This window comes from Capricornis sumatraensis, chromosome 14, assembly GCF_032405125.1.
Source record: "Capricornis sumatraensis isolate serow.1 chromosome 14, serow.2, whole genome shotgun sequence".
NCBI classification, from domain to species: domain Eukaryota; kingdom Metazoa; phylum Chordata; class Mammalia; order Artiodactyla; family Bovidae; genus Capricornis; species Capricornis sumatraensis.
In genome coordinates, this window is record NC_091082.1 from 76,060,423 (window position 1) to 76,086,094 (window position 25,672).

Here is a 25,672-nt window from a genome sequence, read left to right on the forward strand (position 1 = left end):
CCATAAATGTTATCTAGTAGACAAATGTGGGAGTAGGGGGTTCAGGCTCTGGAGTTTGGAGTTCAAATCCTAATGTATTTTCTATGAGCTTACATATGTGACTTCAATTCTCTAGGCCAAAATCTATTACCTTTGGTCTTCCTTTTTTAAAATCTTATTAGCAAACCATATCCAGGCTCACCCCTTTTACCTTATAAGCATATTCTTAACAAAAAGCCTAGCGATCCCTTTAACATGTAAGACATTCTGTGCAAAGCCCCCAGTTGCACTCTTGGGGGTGGGGGCTAGGGACCAGAACTGTCCAGACAGTTCCAGGCAGAAGCAGAGCTTTATCATGACTCTGAAATCCCTGATGTAAAAAAGTCGGTATTCGAAGCTTATCCATTTTCACATGAAATTCTACCACTGACTATTTCAGCATGATAAAAGGAATCCTTAGAGTTACTAAATATAATTCAGTTCAGTTCAGTCGCTCAGCCGTGTCCAACTCTTTGTAACCCCACAGACTGCAGCACGCCAGGCTTCCCTGTCCATCACCAACCCCCGGAGTTTACTCAAACTCATGTACATCAAGTCGGTGATGCCATCCAACCATCTCATCCTCTGTCATCCCCTTCGAATAGAACTGGTTATTAAAATGAATTCAAATTTTTTTGCCTGTTTGTTTGTAGAAGTTTCTAGTTGATGATCACTGTCAAGAATTTGAAGAAACTGTCCTTAAAAAAAATCTGGTCAGAAATTATGTTTCAAGCCTAAAATCTGATGCCAAAATTATATGGTCATAGAAGTGAGCTCATGTCCCTTATTTAAAATATGCCAAGAGCAGATGCAAACTATTATACTAGGCTGGTGCAAAAGCAATTGCGGTTTTTGCATTGCTGAAATTTGCCATTTGATTCTTGAATACATTCTTAAATAAATGTGGTTATGTTTTATATGTCATTTTAATGTGCATTTCTCACTTAATGCTTTTTTGCTAATGACTTATTATTTGATTATTTTATATGTATGTGTATTTCCATTTATATGACTGTGGAAATGATGTTAAATGATGAGCAAATTTGAGCAAATTTCTTATCCGAGTTCAAAATGGGTCATAAAGCCGTGAACACAACTCACAACATCAACAACGCATCTGGCCCAGGAACTGTAAATGAACTTACAGTGCAGTGGTGGTTTAAGAAGTTCTGCAAAGAAGACGAGAGCCTTGAAGGTAAGTAGCATAGCGGCTGGCCATCAGAAGTTGACAAGAACCAATTGAGAGCAATTATCAAAGCTGATCCTCTTGCAACATGAGAAGTTGCCAAAGAATTCAATGTTGACCATTTTATGGTCATTCAGCATGTGAAGCAAACTGGAAGTTGAAAAACTGGGTGCTTCATTAGCAGACCGAAAATCAAAAAAAATCGTCATTTTGAAGTGTCTTCTCTTATCGTACGCAACAAAGAACCATTTCTAAATCAGACTGTGATGTACAACAATAAGTGACAACCACTGACAACCAGCTCAGTGGTTGGACTGAGAAGAAGCTCCAAAGCACTTTCCCAAGCCAAACTTGCAGCAAAAAAAGGTCACGGTCACTGTTTGATGGTCTGCTGCCCATCTGATCCACCACAGCTTTCTGAATCCCTGCAAAACTCAGCAAATTGATGAGATGCACCAAAACTGCAATGCCTGAAGCCAATACTGGTCAACAGAAATGGCCCAATTCTTCTCCACAACAACACCTGACTGCATGTTGCACAATCAGTTCTACAAAAGTTGAACAAATTGGGCTACAAAGTTTTGCCTCATTTATCATATTCATCTGACCTCTTGCCAACTGACTACCACTTTTTTAGGCTTCTTGACATATTTTTCCAGGGAAAATGCTTCCACAATTAGCAGGAGGCAGACATGCTTTCCAAGAGTTCACCAAATTCCAAAGCATGGATTTTTATGCTACAGGAATAAACCAACTTATTTCTCATTGCCAAAAATAACTGTAATGGTTCCTATTTTGATTAATAAAGATGTGTTTGAGCCTTGCTGGGTTTTTTTTGTTATTGTTGTTCAGTTGCTCAGTCATGTCCGACTCTTTGCAACCCCATGGACTGCAGCACACCAGGCTTCCCTGTCCTTCACCATCTCCCAGAGCTTGCTCAGACTCATGTCTACTTTGTTGATGATACCATCTGACCATCTCATCCTCTACCATCCCCTTCTCCTCCTGCCTTCAAACTTTCCCAGTATCAGGGTCTTTTCAGCTCTTTGCCTCAGATGGCCAAAGTATTAAAGCTTCAGCATCAGTCCCTCCAATGAATATTCAGGGTTGATTTTCTTTAGGATTGACTGGTTTGACCTCCTTGCTGTCCAAGGGACTCTCAAGAGTCTTCTCCAACACCACAGTTCAAAAGCATCAATTCTTCAGTGCTCAGCTTTCTTTATGGTCCAACTCTCACATCCATACATGACTACTAGAAAAACCACAGCTTTGACTATACGGACCTTTGTTGGCAGAGTAATGTCTCTGCTTTTAAAGCCTAGTTATAATTATTTAAAATTCATAGTCTGAAACCACAATTACATTTGTACCAAGCTAATATATGTAGGATGGACAGACAACAAGGTCCTATCGTATAGCAAAGGGAACTACATTCAATATCCTGAGATAAACCATAATAGAAAAGAACATGAAAAAGAATATACATATGTATAACAGAATCACTTTTCTGTACAGCAAAAATTAACATAATATTGCAAATCAACCATACTTCTCTAAAATTGAAAAAATAAAATGGGACAAGATTTATTATTTTTGTTTAAAAAGTCCTTGTTCTTTTGTTTTTATTTTTCTTCTAATAGTTACATAACACAGGGAAAATTTAATAACTTGTTTTCCACCAAGCCCCATTATATATATTCCCAAATCCCCTTCAGTTTTCTCAAGTGTGTATGCAAGTGTTGCCAATTTCTATGCATGCTACTACATGAAACGGTATTGGAAAGTTCTGGAGTAATGGTTAGAAGAGACTGAGACAGCAAGCTGGTTAGATTCACATTTCAGTATCCATTAACTTGGACGAATCCTTTCTAAACTGTAGCTTCCTTATCTATAAAAATGAGGATAACAATATCTACTCTATCCGTTTCTTGAGAGAACTACATGAGTGATGTATGTAAATCACTTGGCACAGTGCCCAGTACGTAGTAATTGCTGTGACTACAACCCCATGGACTATACAGTCCATGGCATTCTCCAGGCCAGAGTACTGGAGTGGGGAACCTTTCCCTTCTCCAGGGGATCTTCTCAACCCAGGGATCAAACCCAGGTCTCCCACATTGTATGTGGATTCTTTACCAGCTGAGCCACAAGGGAAGCCCAAGAATACTGGAGTGGGTAGCCTATCCCTTCTCCAGTGGATCTTCCCAACCTAGGAATCGAACCAGGGTCTCCTGCATTGCAGGTGGATTCGTTACCAGCTGAGCTTTGCACTGTAATTGTAATAAATAACAGCTGTATCTCCATGAGAGTGGTAAGGAAGTTATTGGTTGATTCTGATGAAAAGCCTCGAATTATAAAACTGATTTTATATGTTAGTTCCTTAGACATCCTCAGATAACCAAAACTCTGTTTCTCCTCTATCTGGAACTTTATGAAACACAGTTAAAAAAAAAAAAAAAGCCACACACAGACGACAAGAACACAACTTGAGAACTTTATTCCCCACATACTGTGCTGAATGTTCTCTTCAATGTATTAAACTGGGCTTGGTACTGAAATGGTCTCAGCAAACTTGCAGACATTTCAGGACACTAAATAAGGATATCTTTAATTCAACCATGAAACCATGAAATGTAGCTTAAAGAACATATTTCATTTTACTCTGTCATTCTGCTCACTTTTCTCAGGGTTAAATATAGATGAGAAATAAAAATGGCATCATCACTCTATGAAAGAATCTCATGCATTTTTCATAGATGTGTGACATTAATATACCTTGAGTATCCTGAGTCTGTTACTGGGGGGGGGGGTTTAAGTTATATTTATGACATTCTACCATCTGCAAGTGAGATTCCAACTAGAAGGAAATATTTATATACACCAGGGAGTCATACATAATTTAATGCTGGAGCAGGAAAGAAGAAAGAAAGTGTTCCAGCATGTAGTACAACATCCCTTACAAGGATATATATCTGAGTAGGAGTTGAAGATCAAAGAATTTTCTTCTTGAGCAACACCAGATATTGAGAATAAGAATAAATTTAATTTGGATTTTTTCCATTGACTATTCCCCAGAAAATCAGGACTTACTTTACCACTGAATTAAGGGATAACACTGAAATTTTCCTTGGAATATTTACAGAGAGAAGTTTTTATATTGCACATATATTTTTCAGCTCCAATAAAGTCTAGTAACAGAACAAATTGATACATGTTATCTATGTAATAATAAACAAATTTTGGCAATAATCTTGGACTTTGTAAGAGTCTGCATTAAGTACATTTGTTGCAATACTGGACAATATATTTACACTCCTAGTGCCTCATATTCACTGTTTTATTGGAAATTGATATTATCTGAGAATTTTATATTTTTTTTCTAGTTTTGATTTTGCAATTCATAGTACTTGTTAACAGCATGAAAATTATAAGTTAAACATTTAAGACTATATGATAAGATATAATGTAGCAATTTACTCTATGACACAGGAACCCAAAGCTGGTCCTCTGTGACAGCTTAGAGGGATGCAAGGAGGAGGGAGGCGGGAGGGAGGCACAAGAAGGAGGGGCCATATCTATACCTATGGCTGATTCACGTTAATGTATGGCAAAAACCATCACAATATTATAAAGTAATTATCCTACAATTAAAAATAAAATATAAATAGTTATATATAACACAGCAATTTAGCAATGAAAATATGTCGGTATAAAAGGATAAAGATATTAATTAATGCTAAGTGAAGAAAATGGGATGCAAATTTTTCTATAAACTGGGATTAAAACTAGTAAAGTGATGTATGTCAATAAAGAGACTGTGATGGTCATTAATGCTGTTTATAAATATTCCAATCTTCTCCTCCTAGATATACAGGAAGTGTATTAGAACTGCAGTAATAAAGCATTACAAACTGAGAAGTTTTGAACAATAGAAATCTATCACGTCATAGCTCTGGAGGCTGGAAGTCTGAAATTCAGGTGTCAATCAGGTTGGTTCTTTTTGAGAGCTGTGCGGGAGACTCTCTCCTGGCTTCTGGTAACCTCAGGCACATCTTGGCTTGTAGTTAATGTTCTCCTTGTGTTTTCACATAATCCTTCCTCTACACATACTTATCTCTGCCCAAATTTCTCTGTTTTAAAAGGACATCAGTCATATTAGATTACAGCCCACTCTAATGACTTCATTGTAATTTGATTATCTGGGTAAAAACCCCATTTCCAAGTAAGGTCACATTCACAGGTTCTGGCGGTTAGGGCCTCAACATCTTCTGATGAGTGGTATTCAACCCACAACAGGACAGCATCTCCCCACCCACTCTGAAGTTAGGCCTGATTACATGACTTATAATGACCAATCCAATGTCAGGGTGTCATTCCAGCACACGATCCTATCCACCCCTTTCTTGCCTCAGCAGCCATCCAAGGATGTGCTCAGATGAATTCCCCATTAGCCTGATGCCCTAAGACATTATAAGGCTCCAACCCCGTTGGCTGCTATGAACAAGAAATCAATTTCCCCCATGTCAAGTCACTGGGATGTCAGAGCTGTCTGTCACTACACCATAACTGAACCTGTATGGACAGATATAAAAATTGGAACCTAAAAGTAGAATGTACTGTAGTAGCTCTAATGAAAACCTGAACTATGTGATATTGGCCTCATGGTCAACTGGCAGACAGCAGGAAAACTGCTAATGGAGGCTGGTAAGGCGGCAATCTGTGTTGGGAAAACTTGGGAAGCAGAACACACACGTGCTAAACTTAGAGGTGCAGAGGAAGCCATGCGGGAGCAAACTGCTGATACTGGGAACTGGTGCTGTCATTGCCTTTGGCGAGGTTTGCAAGAGGGAGGGGACGAACTGGCCACAGAAACTAATTGGCCCAGTTTGAAGACAAGAGAGAGAGGTAATAGAGTCCATGAATTCAGAGAGTTAGAGAGTGAAAAGATGCAACTGCTTCTCAGACCCAAACACTACAATGAAAAATTTAGAAATGCTTTAACTCACAAAGTTGATTAAAACTCAGCCTTGATCAATCCTAGCTAACAAGTCAAAAGAATCATACTCATTGCTAAAATCTCTGAATGGATTAGCATCCCCGAGAGCAAGAGTCAGCTAAGAGCATGATATTTAGAAAAGACTTTCAATAGGAGCAGACAGCTTTTTTAAAAAGAGAGAAATGAAAGATTAGGCAGAGCCCACTGCTGACCCTCTTTGGACATGATGCGCGAAAATAAATAAAGATTTTCCAATTAATAATTTAGTCGAGAGAAAAGGGAAGCAGAAAGCCAAATATACAGAGAGAGAAGCATAAAAGTACAGAAGTCTAGAAACGACCTGTGATACACTTACTGATACATGAAATCGATTGGCATCTTACTAAGTGCCTGAGAAAGCTAAGCTGCCCAAGAAGCCCCCTAAATTTGTCCGCATTCAGAAATGAAAGGAACACAAGAGGGAATGAAAATAGCTGCTGTGGTAGGGAGTTGAGTTACAAGTGAAACTAGAGTTTTATTTCCTTTCATAATGTTTTATAATTGTTTTAACAATGTCTTTATAAAAACTAAGAAATAATATATAAAAACTTAAACTCTGGGGGCAACTTTGTTCTTTCTTAAGTAAACAATATTCTCCCAAGCAGTATCAACCCAAGGTCAGGGGTGTGAGAAGTGACTTGGCATCATAAGAATCTCAGCAGGAATCAAAAGAACTTGGCTCTGCTGCAAATTTCCACAGATCCCCAGGCAAGTGAGTACAAATTATACTCAGGCAAAAGAAACTCTACTGGGTAAAATTTTGGATAGAGTAGATTCACGTCTGCATGTTTTGTGTGCTAATATTTGTTACTGGAGGAATATGTCATTTATTATACTCTTTCAGAGTTCACGTGATTGTTTTGTGCAAAATTAAGCACTATAATAAATGACGGATCAGGGCTTCTGTTTCTACTTTTAAACAGTTTCCTAAAATCCATCTTTGATTCAAACTTGCAAAATTACGTGCTTGTAAGCCCAAAAGAGTATGACAAATTGAGTGCTTGTTTACGTCTATTATGTTATTATCTATGACAAACAACAGATGATTGTTTATCAAATCCTTGAGATCAGATGATTCGATGCAAGAAAAAAAGAAAGAAAAAGCGAGGTTATAGACAGCAGAAAGAAATCTTTGATCACAAGGACTATCAGATTCAAGGCAAGGTCTCAGTGGAATTATTTGGTCTTGATTTTGATTTAGAAAGTAAAAGAGACCAATTCTAACCAGCCAAATCTAACCCCTTTGATCCAGTGAAATCTTCCTTGGTCTGGAAAAGAGATTTTATGATAATGAATCCCTGGGGAAATCAGACTTCAACAATTTGGCAACATTTTCTGAACAGTCATTATTCTATGTCGCTGCAGTTTACATATCAATCTGCAAACTCAAACTGGATACTCATATGTAGAATACATTTATAGAATATCTTCCTTACCTGAGAGACTTATCTATAAAGATGAAGTTAATTCTTATCATGCTCCACCCCCAATATATATGTGGGAACAGGCAGGCACTCACACACAAAACACCCCTTATTGTCACCAGTCTTACTACAGCCAGATCCAAATAGATCCCAAAGGACCAATAAAAAATCAAATTCAAGAATAAAGAATTACACACCAAAAACTCTTCAGAACGTGGCTTGTTGATTTTGGCAAAATCTTAGGGAATATGTACAAGAATGTATTATGAAGTATTTCATCAAGGAAAAAAAGAAAGTAGTTTCATATTGGGGCTAAATTTATCAATATAAGCACACTTAACAGAAATTCTGGATTTGATGTCCTTACTCAATAGCTGGCAGTAGTCCTAAAAGTGTGCTTGGCTGGTTCACAGATTTTTTTTCTGGTTTTATTGAGAAATAACTGATACACATCACTGTAGTAACTTTAAGGAATACAGCATGATAGTTTGATTTATATATATTGTCAATGATTACCACAATAGGTTAATCTAACATACATCTCATATAGATGCAACAAAGGGAAAAAAAAGGGAAAAAAAGGCTCCTTGTGATGAGAACTCAGGATTCACTCTTCTTCATGTTGTACACTACATTCATAATACCTATTTATCTTTTACTGAAAATCTGTATCTTTTTACCACCTTCCTCTAATGCCCTCTCCACTTTCCCTCTGGCAAATATGAGCCTGATCTACTTTTCCATGAGTTTAGTTTAGTTTTGTTTCAGATGCCTTTTTCTGTCTGACTTACTTCACGTAGCAAAATGTCTGCAAGGTATTCATTGAAGTAAATGTTATTGAAAGTGGTACGATGTCTTTGGTTTAATGGTTTATTTAATGGTTTATTCCCCACGTCCAAGGAGCGGTGGTTGCGTGGGCGCAGGAGGGCCGAGAGGAGCTACTCCACAATCAAGGTAGGTGGGTCGGCTATGAGGAGACACCCCTCATCCAAGGTAAGGAGCAGTGGCTGTGCTTTACTGGAGCAGCCATGAAGAGATACCCCATGCCCAAGGTAAGAGAAACCCAAGTAAGACGATAGGTATTGCGAGAGGGAATAAGAGGGCAGACACACTGAAACCATAATCACAGAAAACTAGTCAATCTGATCACACGGACAACAGAATTGTCTAACTCAATGAAACTAAGCCATACCATCTGGGGCCAGCCAAGACTGGCAGGTCATAGTGGAGAGGTCTGACAGAATGTGGTCCACTGGAGAAGGGAATGGCAAACCACTTCAGTATTCTTGCCTTGAGAACCCCATGAACAGTATGAAAAGGCAAAATGATAGGACACTGAAAGAGGAACTCCCCAGGTCAGTAGGTGCCCAATATGCTACTGGAGATCAGTGGAGAAAGCACTCCAGAAAGAATGAAGGGATGGAGCCAAAGCAAAAACAATACCCAGTTGTGGATGTGACTGGTGACAGAAGTAAGGTCTGATGCTGTAAAGAGCAATATTGCATAGGAACCTGGAATGTTAGGTCCATGAATCAAGACAAAATGAAAGTGGTCAAATAGGAAATGGCAAGAGTGAACGTCAACATTCTAGGAATCCGCAAACTAAAATGGACTGGAATGGGTGAATTTAACTCAGATGAACATTATATCTACTACTGTGTGCAAGAACCCCTTAGAAGAAATAGAGTAGCCATCATGGTCAACAAAAGAGTCTGAAATGCAGTACTTGGATGCAATCTCAAAAACGACAGAATGATCTCTGCTCATTTTCAAGGCAAACCATTCAATATCACAGTAACCCAAGCCTACGGCCCAATCAGTAACGCTGAAGAAGCTGAAGTTGAACGGTTCTATGAAGACCTATAAGACCTTTTAGAACTAACACCCAAAAAAGATGTCCTTTTCATTATAGGGGACTGGAATGCAAAAGTAGGAAGTCAAGAAACACCTGGAGTAACAGGCAAATTTGGGCTTGTAATATGGAATGAAGCAGGGTAAAGGCTAATAGAGTTTTGCCAAGAGAATGCACTGGTTGTAGCAAACACCTTCCAACAACACGAGAGAAGACTCTACACATGGACATCACCAGATGGTCAATACCGAAATCAGATTGATTATATTCTTTGCAGCTAAAAATGGAGAAGCTCTATAGTCAGCAAAAACAAGACCGGGAGCTGACTGTGGCTCAAATCATGAGCTCCTTATCACCAAATTCAATCTTAAATTGAAGAAAATAGGGAAAACCACTAGACCATTCAGGTATGTCCTACATCAAATCCCTTATGATTATACAGTGGAAGTGAGGAATAGATTTAAGGGATTAGATCTGATAGAGAGACTGCCTGATGAACTATGGACAGAGGTTCGTAACATTGTACAGAGACAGGAATCAAGACCATCCCCATGGAAAAGAAATACAAAAAAGCAAAATGGCGGTCTGAGGAGGCCTTACAAATAGCTATGAAAAGAAGAGAAGTGAGAAGCAAAGGAGAAAAGGAAAGATATAAGCATGTGAATGCAGAGTTCCAAAGAATAGCAAGGAGAGATAAGAAAGCCTTCCTCAGCGATCAGTGCAAAGAAATAGAGGAAAACAACAGAATGGGAAAGACTAGAGATCACTTCAAGAGAATTAGAGATACCAAAGGAACATTTCATGCAAAGATGGGCTTGATAAAGGACAGAAATGGTCTGGACCTAACAGAAGCAGAAGATATTAAGAATAGGTGGCAAGAATACACAGAAGAACTGTATGAAAAAGACCTTCATGACCAAGATAATCACAGTGGTGTGACCACTCATCTAGAGCCAGACATCCTGGAATGTGAAGTCAAGTGGGCCTTAAGAAGCATCACTACATAAAAAGCTAGTGGAGGTGATGGAATTCCAGTTGATCTATTTCAAATCCTAAAAGATGATGCTGTGAAAGTGTTACACTCAATATGCCAGCAAATTTGGAAAACTCAGCAGTGGCCACAGGACTGCAAAAGGTCAGTTTGCATTCCAATCCCAAAGAAAGGCAATGCCAAAGAATGCTCAGACTACCACACAATTGCACTCATCTCACACGCTAGTAAAGTAATGCTCAAAATTCTCCAAGCCAGGCTTCAGTAATACATGAACTGTGAACTTCTAGATGTTCAAGCTGGTTTAGAAAAGGCAGACGAACCAGAGATCAAATTGCCAACATCCACTGGATCATGGAAAAAGCAAGAGAGTTCCAGAAAGAAAAAAAAAAAAACATCTATTTCTGCTTTATTGACTATGCCAAAGCCTTTGACTGTGTGGATCACAATAAACTGTGGAAAATTCTGAAAGAGATGGGAATACCAGGCCACCTGAACTGCCTCTTGAGAAACCTGTACGCAGGTCAGAAAGCAACAGTTAGAACTGGACATGGAACAACAGACTGGTACCAAATAGGAAAAGGAGTACGTCAAGGCTGCATATTGTCACCCTGCTTATTTAACTTATGTGAGAGTGCATCATGAGAAACGCTTGACTGTATAAAGCACAAGCTGGAATCAAGACTGCCAGGAGAAATATCAATAACCTCAGATATGCAGATGACACCACCCTTATGGCAGAAAGTGAAGAGGAACTAAAGAGCCTCTTGATGAAAGTGAAAGAGGAGAGTGAAAAAGCTGGCTTAAAGCTCAACATTCAGAAAACAAAGATCATGGCATTTGGTCCCATCACTTCATGGGAAATAGATGGGGAAACAGTGGAAACAGTGTCAGACTTTATTTTTCTGGGCTCCAAAATCTCTGCAGATGGTGATTGCAGCCATGAAATTAAGAGGCGCTTAATCCTTGGAGGAAAAGTTATAACCGACCTAGATAGCGTATTGAAAAGCAGAGACATTACTTTGCCAACAAAGGTCCGTCTAGTCAAGGCTTTGGTTTTTCCAGTGGTCATGTATGAACTGTGAAGAAAGCTGAATGCCAAAGAATTGATGCTTTTGAACTGTGGTGTTGGAGAAGACTCTTGAGAGTCTCTTGGACTGCAAGGAGATCCAACCAGTCCATTCTGAAGGAGATCAACCCTGGGATTTCTTTGGAAGGAATGATGCTAAAGCTGAAACTCCAGTACTTTGGCCACCTCATGAGAAGAGTTGACTCATTGGAAACGACTTTGATGCTGGGAGGGATTGGGGGCAGGAGGAGAGGGGACGACAGAAGATGAGATGGCTGGATGGCATCACCGACTCGATGGACATGAGTCTGAGTGATCTCCGGGAGTTGGTGATGGACAGGGAGGCCTGGTGTGCCGCAATTCACGGGGTCGCAGAGTCAGACACGACTGAGCGACCGAACTGAACTGAACTGAAAAACTAGCGATGTTGAGCATCTTTTCATGTACACGTTGACTTTCTGTGTATCTTCTTTGTAGAAATGTTCATCCAGGTTCTTTGTACATTTTTTAAATTGGGTTATTTGGGCTTTTTTTTTTTTTACTGAATTGTACAAGTTCTTTATATATTGTGCACATGAAACCCTCATCATATGTATAGTCTGCAAATATTTTTTCTTATTCCATAGGCTCTCTTTTCACTTTGCTGATGACTTGTTTTTCTCTGCAGAAATTTTTTAATTGGAGGTAGCCCCACTTCTTTACTTTTATTTTGGCTTATGCTTTAGGTATCATTTCCAAAAATTATTACCAAGACCTTATGTCAAAGAGCTTTGTGTTCATGTGTGCTAAGTCGCTTCAGTCATGTCTGACTCTTTGCAACCCTATGGACTGTAGCCTATCAGGCCCCTCTATCCATGGGATTCTCCAGGCAAGAATATTGGAATGGGCTGCCATTTTCCTCCTCCAGGGGATCTTTCTGAACCAGGGATCGAACCCGCATCTCCTAGGTCTTCTGCATTGGCAGACAGATTCTTTACCACTGGTGCCACCTGGGAAGCTTGAGGGAGCTTTCCTCCTGTTTTCTTCTAGGAGTTTCATGGTTATAGATCTTATACTTAAGTATTTAATCCATTTTTAGTCAATGTTGTGAGTGGTGAAATATATGGGTCCAGTTTCTTTTAACATGTGAAATTCAATTATCTCAGCACCATTTATTGATTTGCTAGTATTTTATTGAGAATTTTTGCATCTATATTTCTTGGGAATATTGGTTTGTACTTCCCTTTCCTAGAAAGTTCCTTTTCTGGTTTTGGTGTCAGAATAATGCTGACCTTGTAAAAGGAGTGTAGAAGTGTTCTGTTCTCTTTGATTTTTTAGAAGAGTTTGAAAAGAATTGGTTTTATATCTTTATTAAATGTTTGGTAAAAAATCAACAGTGAAGCCATATAGTCCTGGGCTTTTCTTTATTGGGTGACGTTTGATTACTGACTCAATCCCTTTTCTAGTATTGGTCTAATCAGTCTATCCTCCACTACCTCCTGCAGTTTGTTCATATTCATGTCCATTGATTCGGTGATGCTGTCTAAGCATCTCATCCTCTGCCATTCCTTTCGCCTTAAGCCTTCAATCTTTCCAAGCATCAGGAGGGTCTTTTTCAATGAGTCAGTTCTTTGCACTAGGTGGCCAAAATATTGGAGCTTCAGCTTCAGCAATAATCCTTCCAATGAATACTCAAGGCTGATTTCTTCTAGGATCTACTCTTTTGATCTCCTTGCAGTCCAAGGGACTCTCAAGAGTCTTCTCCAGCACCACAATTCAAAAGCATCCATTTTTCAGTACTCAGCCTTCTTTGATTATACAGACCTTTGTCAGCAAAGTGATGTCTCTGCTTCTTAACATGTTATGTAGGTTTGTCACTGCTTTCCTTCCAAGGAGCAAGCATCTCTTAATTTTGTGACTGAAATCACTGTCCACGGTGACTTTGGTGCCCAACAAAATACAATCTGTCACTTCTACCATTTCCCCTTCTATTTGCCTTAATGTTATGACTTCACTTATCATCATATAATGGCCTTTTTGTCTCTTTACCAATTTTAAAGTCTATTGTGTCTGATAAGGATATATACCCTTGCTTTTTGGTTGTTGTTAACACTTGCTTGTTAAGAGTCCCTTGGACTGCAAGGAGATCCAACCAGTCCATCCTAAAGGAAATCAGTCCTGAATATTCATTGGAAGGATTGATGCTGAAGCTGAAAAATCCAATACTTTGGCCACCTGATGTGAAGAACTGACTTGCTGGAAAAGCCCCTGATGCTGGGAAAGACTGAAGGCATGAGGAGAAGGGGACGACAGAGGATGAGATGGTTGGATGGAATCACTGACTCGATGGACATGAATTTGAGCAAGCTCCAGGAGTTGGTGATGGACAGGGAAGCCCAGCAAGCTGCAGTCCATGAGGTTGCAAAGAGTCAGACACAACTGAGTGGGGAACTGAACTGAATATCTGCTTGAAATGTCTTTTTCCATCCTTTCATGCTCTGTCTTCCTTTATCTTTAAGGCTAAAGTGAATCTTTCATAGGCAGCATATTGTTGGGTCTTGTTCTTTTATCCATTTAGTCATTCCATGTCTTTTAATTGAAGAATTTAATTTGTTCATGTTTATAGTTAAATTAAAAGACTTACTATTGCCATTTTGTTAAATGTTCTTTGGTTGTTTACAGATCTATTGTTCCCTTTCTTTAACTACTTCTTTCATTCTTCTAACCCAACAGCAATTTATTTGCAAACATATTAAAAATCTGACAATATTACATTTAGGGATGAGTATATTTTTATTTTGATGTCTTCTGGTATCAGTATGCTTTAACTTCTTAATTGTGTTCTTTTGAATGATTACTACAATATTTTCTCTTGTGATTACCATGAGGTTTACATAAATATCTTAAATTTATAATACCATATTTTAAACTGATAACAATTTAACCTGAACAGCATTTGTAAATTTAACATTTTTATTTCTCTTTCTTTTTCTCCTCATATGCTAGGTTACCGATGTTACAATTTACATTTTTTTTTGTATTATGTAACATGACATTATTGTAATTATGGTTATTTTTACTATTTTATTATGTCTTTTTTTAACTTTTAGAGTTTTTTGTGAATTACGCATCACTAGTACCATATTGAAGAATTAACTATGACTACCATTATCAGCGAGATTTACACTACCTTTCTATGTTTTCATGATGTTAATTAGTGTTCTTTTACTTCCACTCAATGAATTCACTTTAGTATTTCTTGTACGGCAGGTCTGGTGACAGTGAATGCTTTCAGCTTTTGTCTAGGAAAGTCTTCTCAAGAAGACATTCTAAAGGTCAGTTCTGAAGGAGAGCTTTGCCAGTATATAATTCTTGGCTGACAGCTATTTTCTTTCAATATTTTGAGTATGTCATCCTGTTGCATCCTGGCCTGAGAAGTTTCTGTTGAAAATCTGCCAACAATCTAATGGTGGTTCCCTTGTATAAAACTTCTCTCTTTTCTACTGCTGCTCTTAAAATTCTTTGTCTTTGACCTTTGACAGTTTAATTATAACATGTTTCAATGTAGCCCTGTTTCAGTCGAGTTCAGTTCAGTCGCTCAGTCATATCTGGCTCTTTGCAACCCCATCAACCACAGCATGCCAGGCCTCCCTATCCATCACCAACTCTCGGAGTTTACTCAAACTCATGTCCACTGAGTTGGTGATACCATCCAACCATCTCATCCTCTGTCGTCCCCTTCTCCTCCTGCCTTCAATCTTTCCCAGCATCAGGGGCTTTTCCAGTGAGTCAGTTCTTCACATCAGGTGGCCAAAGTATTGGCATTTCAGCTTCAACATCAGTCCTTCCAATGAATATTCAGGACTGATTTCCTTTAGGATGGACTGGTTGGATCTCCTTGCAGTCCAAGGGACTCTCAAGAGTCTTCTCCAACACCACTCCTCAAAAGCATCAGTTCTTCGGTGCTCAGCTTTCTTTTAAGTCCAACTCTCACATTCATACATGACTACTGGAAAAACCACAGCCTTGACTAGACAGATTTTTGTTGACCTTTGTAGCCTTATTTAGGTTCAACCTATTTGGCCTCATCCATCTGGGATGTTCCTTTCTGGCCTCAGATTCAGAAGCCTTTAGTCATTATTGCTTTAAATATTCTTTCTGTCCCTTCTCTTTTTTTTCTTCTGGAACTTTCACATTTTGATTGTTTCCATGTTTATTTTCATTGTGTCCCATTATTCCCATAGGTTTTCTTCACTCTTTTTCATTCTCTTTTCTTTTGCCCTTTTGACTGGGTATTTCCAATGTCTTATCCTCCAGGTTACTGACTCTTCATGGTCGAGTCTACCTCTGAAACTCTCTATTGAATTCTTCAGTTCAGTTATGGTATCTTTCAACTCTAGAATTTCTGAGCTTTTTTATGTTTGCTATTTCCTTGTCAAATTTCTCGTTTTTGTTTATTCATTGTTTACTAATTTTATTTAGCTTATTTGTGTTTTCTTGTAGTTCACTAAACTTACGAGAATTATTCTAAATTATTTTTTTGACAATTCATAGATTTCCATTTCTTTAGGGTTAGTTAATAGAGCTTTATTTTGCTTTTCTTTGCTGATGTCATTTTTACTTTATTTTTCTGACCCTTGATTCCTTACTGCACATTTGCATAATTAAGTCCCTCCTCCAGAATTCACACATTGCTTTAGCAGAGACTTTTTTACCAGTAAGTTTCGTTTGCATTACGAGACGTGTCTTTTGATAATGTCCTTAGACTAGTAGGGTCTGCTTGCTACTATGGTTTACTTGAGGGCAAGTCTGCTATTCAGATTCTGAGGACAGGAATGGGTGTTGTGCTGAGGCTGAGGATAGTTGGAAAAGACTGCTGGCTTGGTCCCTATCCAAGTAAGGCTGCAGGATGAGCTCTGTGGTTGTCTGGACTCTGGTCAGGCCGACTAGCTGGTTAGGATTGGATACCACATTCAGCAGTAGTGTGTGCACACATTTGTGCTCAGTCATGTCCAGCTCTTTGCAATCCCATGGACTATAGCCCATGAGGCTCCTCTGTCCATGGGATTCTCCAGGCAAGAATACTGGAGTGGGTTACCATTTCCTCCTCCAGGGGATCTTTCCAATTCAGGGATCCAACCTGTGTCTCTCGAGTCTCCTTAACTAGCAGGCATATTCTTTACCATTGTGACACCTGGGAATCCCCATTCGGTAGTAGATGGGGCTATCAATTAACTGTGCTGCACTGGACCCGGGGCCTGTGCAGCTGAACATTTGGGAACCAAATCAGTCCATAGGAGGCACTGAATTCCCCAGCCAGGTGAGACCACCAGTTTTGCTCTGCAGGCGGTGAACCCATAGATTGTCACTCTGTTCAAGTGCCACTGTAGCAAACCAAGCAATAAAAATGGTCCAATTCTTTGGCAACGACCAGGGGCCCATAAGAGGAAAATATATGGGCAGCTAAGATCCTATTTGATTTTTTTTTTTTAATGAAAAATGTTCCAAACCTAATAAACAGAAGTTTGGTGTGAGAATAATAAATGGAGTTCAGACAAGGCAATCTCAGTAAATCACCCCACATATTTTGAAGTTATTTCCCCAGTTTCTAACCCAATAGCTGAAATAGATCTTTTCAGGAACTGGAAAGTTCTCTAGACTGGCTCACTAGCCTAAGGCGTATACTCTTGATACCTCAGAAACAGATGCATGTACTAGAGAGCAGGGGCTAGATCCTACAGAAATAAAGAGGCTTGACAACTCAGTAATGAAGACAAGTCAGCACACAGTCATTTCAAGTGACTGAATATCTCCTCTAAAGAAAAAAATTCTTCACCCCACCAATAAGAAGGAGAGGCACAATATACCGTATGCCTCTTTCCATGTGAAAGGCAAAATAAGTCACACTTGGAGAAGATGTTCTGATACATTTACTAAATGACCTATCAACCACTGGCCTTGAGTGAGGTCAATAACAAGATAATGTTTTCTGGCTGGTTAGACGGTAGAATCAGCCAGTCGTCAGAACTTTTGCCATCAATGCTATGACCCAAAGATGCCAGGAAACTCAAAGGTTCTTAGGCAGATCAAGTTGTTGTATGGAGACTGTAACAAACTCCTCTAGGACAATCAGAGAGGAGTCCCCTTGGGTTCCAAAGGAAAGTCCTCTTTATCTTTTTTTTAATTTGGCTAAGATCCATATTTATTATTTTCAAAATAGATACAAAATTAGGAAGAGGCAGAACCAGAACTTGAAATTAGGTCTGACTGCTACCAAAGTCTGTATTCTCATTACTGAATCATACTGCTCCTCTTGGGACTATAGAAAGGCCCATACAACTCATCACTGAAACGACTGATTGACCATATTACCTAGAAAAAAGTTCTCTTATTATACAGGGATTTTCAACTATATTTTACACAGAATGTTAAATGTAGAATAGTTAAAATCAGTGATCACAAGGTGCCTATTAATCAGATGACAATGGGATTTTGTTTTCAATGATAACTACATAATATTCAATCTTTATCGGTACTAATAACAGTGAAATCTATCCTCTTCCCCTCTTTGGGGACATGTGGAGTAGGAAAAGGGAAGCCAATAATGGGCAGGCTGCACTTGAATCCAGCTACACTCACAAAGCAAGGCAAGTGGATTTTCCTTTTCAACATACAAATATGTCCTTGTAAGTCCAATATTAAATAAACAAACAAAAAAAGTTTCCTTGACCCACTGATAGAAGGCCCCTTTCAGAAGCTACTGCCTTGCTATTAGGTTGGCGTAAAAATAATGGCGGTTTCATATCGTTGAACTTTGCCCTTTGATATTAAATACACTCTTAAATAAAAGTGGTTAAGTTATACATCATTTTAATGTGCATTTCTTGCTTTATATTTCTTTGTGAATGACATTACTTGTTGTGTATTTTATAATTTTAGGCTACGGAAATGACATTAGACAAAAAGCAAATGAGCAAATTAATTTGTTCTTGTTGTTCAGTCGTTTAGTCGTGTCTGACTCTCTGCGACCCCACGGACTGAAGCATGCCAGGCCTCCCTGTCCATCACCATCTCCTGGAGTTTGCTCAAATCCATGTCCATTAAGTTGGTGATGCCATCCAGCCATCTCATCCTCTGTCATCCCCTTCTTCTCCTGCCCTCAATCTTTCCCAGCATCAGGGTCTTTTCCAATGAGTCAGCTCTTCGCAACAGGTGGCCAAAGTATTGGAGCTTCAGCTTCAACATCAGTCCTTCCAATGAACACCCAGGACTGATCTCCTTTAGGATGGACTAGTTGGATCTCCTTGCAGTCTAAGGGACTCTCAAGAGTCTTCTCCAACACCACAGTTCAAAAGCATCAATTCTTTGGCACTCAGCCTTCTTGATGGTCCAACTCTCTCATCCATATATTACTACCGGAAAAACCATAGCTTTGACTAGATGGACCTTTGTTGGCAAAGAGATGTCTCTGTTTTTTAATATGCTGTCTAGGTTTGTCATAGCTTTTCTTCGAAGGAGCAAGCATTTTTTTTTTTAATTTTCATGGCTGCAGTCACCATCTGCAGTGATTTTAGAGCCCAAGAAAATAAAGTCTGTCGCTGTTTCCATTGTTGCCCCATCTATTTGCCATGAAGTGATGGGAGACTGGATGCCATGATCTTCATTTTTGAATGTTGAGTTTTAAGCCAGCTTTTTCACTCTCCTCTTTCATCTTCATCAAGAGGCTCTTTAGTTCCTCTTCACTTTTTGCCATAAGAGTGTTGTCATCTGCATTCCTTATCTGCGATTTTCTTATTTGAGTTCAAAATGGGTCATAAAGCAGTGGAGACCACTTGCAACATCAACAACATATTTGGCCCAGGAACTGCTAACAAACATACAGGGCAGTGGTGGTTCAAGAATTTTTGCAAAGGAAATGAGAGCCTTGAAGATGAGGAATGTAGCGGCCAGCCTCTGGAAGTTGACAACAACCAACTGAGAGCAATCATCAAGAAGCTGATCCTCTTACAACTACATGAAAAGCTGTCGAAGAACTCAGCATTGACCATTCTATGGTCATTCAGCATTTGAAGCAAATTGCAAAGGTGAAAAACCTTAGTAAGTGGGTGCCTTGTGATTTGACCCCAAATCAAAATTATCATTTTGAAGTGTCATCTTCTCTTATTCTGTGCAGCAACAATGAACCATTTCTTGACTGGATTGTGTCGTGCAATGAAAAGTAAATTTTATATGACAACCAGAGACAATCAGCTAATTGGCTGGACCAAGAAGCTCCAAAGCACCTCCCAAAGTCAAACTTGCACCAAAAAAGGGTCACAGTCACTGTCTGGCAGTCTGCTGCCCGTATGATCCGCTACATCTTTCTGAATCCCAGTGAAATCATGACATCTAAGAAGTGTGCTCAGCAAATCAATGAGATGCACTGAAAACTGTGACACTTATAGTTGACACTGGTCAACAGAAAGAGGCCAATTTTTCTCCACGACAATGCTTGACCACACTTCGCATAATCACACTTCAAAAGCTGAACCATTTGGGCTACGAAGTTTTGCCTCTTCCACCATGTTCACCTGACCTCTTGCCAAGCAACTACAACTTCTTCAAGCATCTCAACACCTTTTTGCTGAGAAAATGCTTCCACAACCAGAAGGAGGCAGAAAATGCTTTCCAAGAGTTCACTGAATGCTGAAGCACAGATTTTTATGCTGCAAGAATAAACAAACTTATTTCTTGTTGGTAAAAATATGCTGATTGTAATGGTTCCTATTTTAATTAATAAAGTTGTATTTGAGTCTAGTTATAATGATTTAAAATTCACTGTCCAAAACTACAATTAGTTTCAGAGTGTATAATTTATAGCAAGATATGAATGACCATGGCATCTGAGCTGTATGTGATCTGGATGGCATAAATTCTGGCATATCCACCTTCAAGAAAAAAAAAAAAATACACAGGTCCCTGTGTATTTTGTATAGTTGGGCTCCAGCAAGTCCTAAAGACACAGGTTGCCCAAGCATGTTGCATATACCTCTTACCCCAGTTGGCCTAGCCCTGCTGCTGTGCCAGCTCTTTTCAAGTCTCATGGTAAGAGTATACCAAACAACATTCCTTCAGAACAGTCAAATCACTTCATAGTGAAGGAAAAAGCTAGGGGCCATGGGATTCACTGGTATGATCATATTCATCATCATTTACATGCACAGATATTAGACAATCAGTCATTAGAGACTTGTTCACAGTGTCCAAAAGGATCCAAAAGTTGAAAAGTTGGAGTGGTACCATGCAAGATACAGTAAATGCTCTGAAATAGAAGCAAATCTATGGAACCTAACAATGGTTTCATTAGTTGGAAGCTGACAGTTTCAGACATCTTCTAATAATGGGTAAAAGTGAGGGAAATTATGGTATGGCACTGGTGATTATTTCTGATGAGCCAAAAGAATAAACTGGCAGCTACTGCCTGGAGGACAAGAAAAAGAGTATGGCCAGAGGCCAGATTATCTTTTGTAAAATCCCCCTGGTATAGTCAAGTCTAGGGGAAGAGTTAATTAATTAACCTACTCTGTGCCAGGCACTGGAATAGGCATTTGGAATACTGAAGTGAAAATATGGGCAAGACTAGAATCATCCTGACCCCAAAAATCATGTGAAGAGTTGACTCATTGGAAAAGACCCTGATGCTGGGAGGGATCGGGGGCAGGAGGAGAAGGGGACGACAGAGGATGAGATGGCTGGATGGCATCCCTGACTTGATGGACGTGAGTCTGAGTGAACTCCGGGAGTTGGTGATGGACAGGGAGGCCTGGCGTGCTGCGATTCATGGGGTCACAAAGAGTTGGACACGACTGAGTGACTGAACCGAAACCGACCCCAAAAAAGAGAGAGGCAAGGGATTATCTAAAGAGTTATGCAGAAGCATAGCATCAGCATCCCTCTGTTCTAAGCAATCCAAGATATTTAAACCAGAATATCCTAAGTCTGGACTCTGATCATTTCACTCTTCAAAATCTTAGTAGCCATCTACCAACATATCTCACCTCTGCCACCTACTGAATTACGTGATACCCTCTCACCATGGATGAGCTTTCTGGCATTATGCCCGCTACCTCTCTGTCTCTACAGAATGCTATGACTTTCTGTTCTCCAAAGCACACACCATGTTTTTACGATACTGTACCTTTGCTTACCCTGTGCTCTCCATCTATACTGTTACATCTCTACCCATTAAAATTCCATCCATCAGTTACGGCGCATCTCCAACGGCACCTCCTACATAATACCTTGCAAATCTACTGCCCAAAACATATAATCTCTTCTTCTTTTGGATTTTTCAGAGTATTTCGCATTTCTTCTCTTACATCAGTCATAGTATTCCATATTATAATTATTCGTGGACTTCTCTTCTCATTTTAGAATGGAAATAATTTAAATATTTTTCTTTGTGGATCCTAAAGCACCTGGTAGGTATCCCCTCGCAAAATATGACCGAATAAGATTATTGGATGAATTCGGCACATTATGCATCAACTGCTAACACATGAAATGACACACGTTCTGTGCGAAGAAAAGTTAAATCACCTATGTCCAATATGACAAAGGTGCTTACTGGAAAGCAACTAGCCTTCTAACATGACTTCTTGTACTAGAGAGGCTGGAAAACTGGGACCTGGGGACACATATCAGCCAGAGTTTTTGTACTTTCCAGAAATTTGATTATATATATACATATATATATAATGACTTGGGCTCCTCACAGGACTTGGACACCAAGAAAGCAAACACAATCACATTATAGTTGGAAGTGGGTATGAGTGATGGAGACAGTGACTCACTAAAGGAAACTGGCCAGAGACTCATTTGCCTGCTTACAGCAATGTCCTGTGCAGGCCCAAAGGCAGCAAGTGTCACGTGCCATTTACTCAGATGGCATTTCTCTTTCTTCTAGTTCAATTTTATAACTACATTTGGCTGGGATATTATGTCTGTAGTTTTTCACTGTGCATTTCCTAGAAAAGACACATCAGCCAGTTGTTAGAAGGAATCATTACTTGTTTTCATGGAATCTGAAACGGATTTTTTGATTAAATTTCTTTGACTTATTTATAACATGTCACACTGAAGTATTTTCCCCAGACAGTAAGGCTTTAATGAATTTTAAATTCTAGGCTTCATAAGAGATTTTAAATATCCAAAGCAATTAAATTCTTTATAAATTAAATCCTTCCTGTGTAATGTGTCAAGGTTCTAACCATTATTTGAAAATAATTGTTTTATTTGTTTAGCACTATGTTACACAGCTTTTGTTCTTTGTTGTTCCTGGCTTTCACTAATAACAGTGGAACAACAATAGAGTATTCTATCATTTTTATTATGCTATATGCCCCCACTTCCCCTCATTTTATATTAAATACAATAGGTAGAAAATAATCACACCATCAAATCTACTGACAGAAAACCATAGTAATGCTTTCATGCCTGACTAGGAAACACTGATTGTTACCATCCTTCAAAATCAAAAGACATTAATACTGCACTGCAAACACTCAATATGAACGGGTCTTAAATTCCTGCTGCACCAAATTCTCTCAGCTTCCCAAAGATAGCCAAACCTTCAAGATTCCATCTTCAATTTTTTTCAGTATCAGATCATACATCATACTACTAAGTAATAAAACTCAATGATAGAACACAGGCTTTTATGTCAGTAAAAAGCTTTTGCAAAGTTGTTCATGCAGACTGCTGTGTCAGGCACACATGCCTGGTATATTTCTCTCTAAAAGCAGTTCCTTAATGGCTCTCTCTGGGGTGCTGAGTTAATTATTAGTCTTAATTTATAGTGCTCTCCATTCAAGAATTATAAAGTCTTCTCCACTCATAAACTTACTAATAGGATATACTGTTACAGTATTTCCACAGAATATCTTGACAATGTATTAAGCCTTAATATACATTTGAAAGCCTTAAAAAAAAAAAAAAACTGTATACTTTTGTCCAAAACCTGCAACTTCTAGAAATTTATCCTAAGAAAACAATTACTCTGAAAGATGGCATCATATATGTGCATAATAATGTTAGATGCAACATTGTTAATCATATTAAAAATTAGGAAAAACCTAAATATCTAGCAATAAAAGACTGGCTAAGAAAATGACAGTACGTTTTCTTACATGGTGGCTACCAAGCATATATTAAATATGTTCTAGAAAAATATTTATTAGCATGCAAAAAAGTCACAATAGATTGTTAAATGAAAAAAAAATCACATCACTCAAATACTATTTTGTTCAAATATGTATCAAGAAAAGGAGTGGACTGCTTACAAAGCCAGTACACTTCAGTTCCAACCCCCACTTTGCACCCGCCCTTCTAAAGTCAGGCATATCTTTGCTCAAGAGGAAAGGAACAGCTTCAGTCACTGCCCTAGATTGGAGGTCACCGTCTATATCCCAGGGATCATCTGGGAATTCATGAGCCTGCAGACTAGCAGACCTACCTCCATATCTGCCAGGTCTGCAAACACACACCTCAGAGAATCTTCTACAGCATTCAGATCCTATTTTTGTCCCCTAAAAGAAGGATCTGAATGAGTCACTGCCTAGTCACTGCCTAGTCACTGCCTAGACGGAAACACCTTTCTAGATTTGATATAGAATGTTGTTCTTGTTGTTTAATCACTAAGTCATGTCTGATTCTGTGCAAACTCATGGACTGCAGCCCGCCAGGCTCCTCTCTCCACACGATTCTCTAGGCAAGAATAACAGAGTAGGTTACCATTTCCTTCCCCAGGGGATCTTTCTGACCCAGGGATCAAACCCTCATCTACTGCTTGGCAGGAGGATTCTTTACCACTGAGCCATCTGGGAAGCCCATTTCTATAGAATATGTTATTTCAAAATTGTTGTCTTATGAAGAAGCAATAAATGATTGCTCAACCCAAAATGTGGCAGGGGGGAGGATAATCAAACAAAATATTAAACAGTAATTTGTTATTTTTCTGGATTGTGTGACATTTGTGGTCATTTTCAAGTTTGTAAAATTCATGATTTCTGTGATTTCCTTTACCTTTCTATATAAATATTCATTTTTGAACTCAAATTTGTATCTATGCTTGTGTGTTCTTTTAAAAGTCCTCCAAAATGTAAAAGTTTGGATCTCATAAAAGTTCTAGATTCATTCCTGATCTAGAAAAAGTACTGAAAAGACCAAAATATACGTGGCATTAACAATGAAGAAACCAATCATGTTACGGGGGATTCTTATCTTGCTCTGTTTTCCATGTTTCCTACACTATGTAATTATACTTTTTTAAAAAACATACAATAGGAAATGTTTAGAGAATTGCAGTATTTTTTGTATCCTATCATACATCCTATATCTTAACTAACCCCCTACGCTGAATTTAAAATATGATTTAAAAAATAAACACTATATCCTATATCATAACTAACCCCTTAGGATGAATTTAAAATATGATTAAAAAAATAAGCACTACACACACTCTATCCACTTGGGCACATAAGAAAGATGCCTTACGTTCAGTTAGCACTCAGTGACTGAGTACAAAACATTGGGGAAAAAACTCTTTAAAAATATAGTCTTTATATTTAATTGAGAGAAATATCTTGCTAATTACATTTTTAATATTGGAAGCTTATTAAATTACCTAAATTAGCCTATGAATTGACCTGCCCATAGATTAATTAAAAGCTATTCCGGGAAAACATAAAATTGCAACCAACCCAAGAAATTATTAAACACCTCTCACAGATACGAGCCCTTCTTTAGGTATGAAGGAACACAAAATAATTACACTGAGAGAGTTTCTCGGTGGAGGTTTATAATTGAATAAGGATGTACAATGAAATAATTCATGAACAAAACTAACATCCATTACCACTTGTGTAAAAGTACACGGCAGAAACATCTGAAGAACAAGGCAGTATATATATATATTAAGATTCTGATTAGGTAGCACAAATTTGGAAGGATTTAGAGAAGGAAATAAATCAATGTGTGTAGATATCCTGAATGAGGTCTTACAGAATATGGTAAGACAGGACTGGAAAAGGCCTTCCAGATTATATAAATGTATTTCTTTAAAACTCAGGGTAAATGTGA

General features: G+C 38.6%; 1 pseudogene; it reads left to right on the forward strand.

Annotated features, from left to right (window-relative positions):
- Positions 1-1,089: 1,089 nt before the first annotated feature.
- Positions 1,090-20,330, forward strand: LOC138090298 (histone-lysine N-methyltransferase SETMAR-like; annotated as a pseudogene).
- Positions 20,331-25,672: the final 5,342 nt, after the last annotated feature.